The 3,988-nt window shown below is 43.8% G+C and overlaps 1 non-coding gene across 1 annotated transcript; it reads left to right on the top strand.

The window, feature by feature from the left end:
- The first annotated feature begins 3,646 nt into the window (after nt 1-3,646).
- On the top strand, nt 3,647-3,754 carry LOC112781226 (small nucleolar RNA R71). The gene has a single exon (XR_003192016.1). It is a non-coding gene; the product is annotated as a small nucleolar RNA R71 (small nucleolar RNA).
- The last annotated feature ends 234 nt before the right edge of the window (nt 3,755-3,988 follow it).

The following is a 3,988-nucleotide window of genomic DNA, read 5'->3' on the forward strand; positions in this document are numbered from 1 at the left end:
TCCTGAGTGGCATTATCATTCTGGCGTTTAACCTCCAGTTTGAGGTCAAACTGGAGGTTAAACGTGGAATGCTTCTTTGGTGAGACTTTTCATTCTGGCGTTTAACCTCCAGTTTAAGGTTAAACTGGAGGTTAAACTTCAATTCCAGCATTTCTTAGCCTTCCTGATTCTGGCGTTTAAGCTCCAGTTTAGGCTTAAACTGGAACTTAAACTCCACATGTGATATTCAAGCTTCCTTTATTGATTTTGTTGCTTCCTTGCTTGGCCTCTTCTTCCCTGAAATCATCCAAACAATTGCATCAAAGTCTTGCAAAATTTCATGAGAAATCTTCCATTCATAGCATTCAAGTAATATAACTAAAACTCATGGAATTTGCATTAAAATCATACTGTTTGGATGGTTCATTGCTTTGTTCTTCATTTAACCATTTTTGGTTACTTTAAGCTCAAGAAAATGCATAAAACAACTAAAACTAACAGAAAAATGCTAGTGAAACTAGCCTAAGATGCCTTGGCATCACGTGCCATGCCGAGCATTCAAATGGCACGCCCATGGTTGTCTTGACTTGGCGTGCCTTGCCTTAAGTCCCAAGTGGCACGCCCAGTCTTCTTCTTCCTTATGAGCTTGTGTTGGCGTGCCATGCCTTCGAGCTCAAGTGGCACGCCCAGTACTAGAGTTGCATCCTTCTTTTTTGGGTTCATGAGCTGGCGTGCCATACCTTCGAATTCAAGTGGCATGCCCAGGTTAGAAACAAGGATGACGTGCCACGCCTTCGAATCTAAGTGGCACGCCCAAGTCACAAACTAGGTTGGCATGCCACGCTTTCGAACCAAAGTGGCACTCCCAACCTCTTCTTTGAATTTCATGTCAGATCTCCGGATACTCATTTTTTTTGAGTTTGAAAGGGACCTCGGGGATCACCTTCTTCTTGGCCACAATATCATAGAAGTGGTCTTGATGGGCTTTGGAGATGAACCTTTCCATCTCCCATGACTCGGATGTGGAAGCTTTTGTCTTCCCTTTCCTCTTTCTAGAGGATTCTCCGGTCTTAGGTGCCATCAATGGTAATGGAAAAACAAAAAGCTTATGCTTTTACCACACCAAACTTAGAATTTTGCTCGCCCTCGAGCAATAAAAGAAAGAATAGATGAAGAAGAAGAAGAAATGGAGGAGAGGGAGACTGGGGGGTGTTTCGGCCAAGAGGGGTGTAGAGGGGTGTGTTGTGTGAATTTGATGAAGAATGGAGGGCTTTATATAAGGAAGGGAGAAGGGAAAAGGTTTCGGCCATATGGGTGGGTTTGGATGGGAAATTGGTTTTGAATTTTTGGAGGTAGGTGGAGTTTATGAGGTAGGTTTATGGGGAAGAGTGGATGGATGTGAGTGGTGAAGAGATGATGGGGAAGAGAGATTGAGGTGATTGGTGAAGGGTTTTTGGGGAAGAGTGTTTATGGGGTTGTGTGAAAGAGGGTGGTGAGAAGAAGTGAGTGGAGGTAGGTGGGGATCCTGTGGGGTCTATAGATCCTGAGTGGATCCTGTGGGGTCCACAGATCCTGAGGTGTTCAAGGATTTACATCCCTGCACCCATTAGGCATGTAAAAATGCCTTTGCACCCAACTCTGGGCGTTCAGCGCCAGGTTGGTGGCCATTTTGGGCGTTCAACGCCCATTTGTGTGCCATTTCTGGCGTTGAACGCCAGAACCATGCCTGTTCTGGCATTCAGCGCCCAGAAGCTGCCCATTTTGGGCGTTCAGCGCCAGAACCATGCTCTGTTCTGGCGCTGAACGCCAGACAGATGCTCCTCCAGGGTGTGATTTTTCTTCTGCTGTTTTTCATTCTGTTTTCAATTTTTCTATTTATTTTGTGACTGCACATGATCATGAACCTATAAAGACATATAACTAAGAAAAATATAGTTAGATAAATAAAAATTGGGTTGCCTCCCAACAAGCGCTTCTTTAATGTCAATAGCTTGACAGTGGGCTCTCATGGAGCCTCACAGATGTTCAGAGCATTGTTGAAACTCTCCAACACCAAACTTAGAGTTTGGTTGTGGCCTCCCAACACCAAACTTAGAGTTTGACTGTGGGAGCTTGGGTTGACTCTGCTTTGAGAGAAGCTTTTTCTGCTTCCTCTCCATGGTTGCAGAGGGAGATCCTTGAGTTTTAAACACAAGGGAGTCCTCATTCCATTGAAGGACTATTTCACCTCTGTCAACATCAATCACAGCTCTTGTTGTGGCCAGGAAAGGTCTTCCTAGGATGATGGATTCATCCTCTTCCTTTCCAGTATCCAGGACTATGAAATCAGCAGGGATGTAAAGGCCTTCAACCTTTACTAACACGTCCTCTACTTGTCCATAAGCCTATTTTCTCGAACTGTCTGCCATCTCTAATGAGATTTTAGCAGCTTGCACCCCATAATTCCCAGTTTCTCTATTACAGAGAGGGGCATGAGGTTTATTCCTGAACTAAGGTCACACAGAGCCTTAAAGATCATGGTGCCTATGGTGCAGAGTATTATGAACTTTCCAGGATCCTGTCTCTTCTGAGGCAATGTCAGTTGATCCAGATCACTTAGTTCATTGATGAACAAGGGAGGTTCAACTTCCCAAGTATCAATGCCAAATAATTTGGCATTCAGCTTCATGATTGCACCAAGAAACTTGGCAGTTTGCTCTTCAGTAACATCCTCATTCTCTTCAGAAGAGGAATACTCATCAGAGCTCGTGAAGGACATAAGGAGGTTCAATGGAATCTCTATGGTCTCTAGATGAGCCTCAGAGTCCTTTTGTTACTCAGAGGGAAGCTCCTTATTGATCACTGGACGTCCCAGGAGGTCTTCCTCCTTGGGATTCACGTCCTCCACTCCCCTTGTAGGTTCGGCCATGGTGCTTATGTCAATGGCCTTGCACTCTCCTTCTGGGTTCTCTTCTGTATTGCTTGGGAGAGTACTGGGAGGGATTTCAGTGATTCTTTTACTCAGCTGGCCCACTTGTGCTTCCAAATTTCGAATGGAAGATCTTGTTTCATTCATGAAACTTACAGTGGCCTTAGACAGATCAGAGACTAAGTTTGTCAGATTAGAAGTATTTTGTTCAGAGTTCTCTGTCTGTTGCTGAGTGGATGATGGAAAAGGCTTGCTGTTGCTAAACCTGTTTCTTCCACCATTATTAAAGCCTTGTTGAGGCTTTTGATCCTTCCATGAGAAATTTGGATGATTTCTCCATGATGAGTTATAGGTGTTTCCATAAGGTTCACCTAAGTAATTCACCTCTGCTATTGCAGGGTTTTCAGGATCATAAGCTTCTTCTTCATGAGAAGCCTCTTGAGTACTGTTGGATGCAGCTTGCATTCCATGCAGACTCTGAGAGATCATATTGACTTGCTGAGTCAATATTTTATTCTGAGCCTATATGGCATTCAGAGTATCAACTTCAAGAACTCCCTTCTTCATAGGCGTCCCATTACTCACAGGATTCCTTTCAGAAGTGTACATGAACTGGTTATTAGCAACAATGTCAATGAGTTCTTGAGCTTCTGCAGGCGTTTTCTTTAGGTGAATGGATCCACCTGCAGAAGTGTCCAGTGACATCTTTGATAGCTCAGATAAACCATCATAGAATATATCCAGGATGGTCCATTCTGAAAGCATGTCGGAAGGACACTTTTTGGTCAACTGTTTGTATCTTTCCCAAGCTTCATAGAGGGATTCACCTTCTTTCTGTCTGAAGGTTTGAACATTAGCTCTAAGCTTGCTCAGCTTTTGAGGAGGAAAGTACTTGGCTAAGAAAGCCGTGACCAGCTTATCCCAAGAGTTCAGGCTGTCTTTGGGTTGAGAATCCAACTATAATCTAGCTCTGTCTCTTACAGCAAAGGGGAAAAGCATGAGCCTGTAGACTTCAGGATCTACTCTATTAGTCTTAACAGTATCACATATCTGCAAGAATTCAGTTAAGAACTGAAAAGGATCTTCAGATGGAAGTCCAGG

Source organism: Arachis hypogaea, chromosome 19 (assembly GCF_003086295.3).
Source record: "Arachis hypogaea cultivar Tifrunner chromosome 19, arahy.Tifrunner.gnm2.J5K5, whole genome shotgun sequence".
In the NCBI taxonomy this organism is placed as follows: Eukaryota; Viridiplantae; Streptophyta; class Magnoliopsida; order Fabales; family Fabaceae; genus Arachis; species Arachis hypogaea.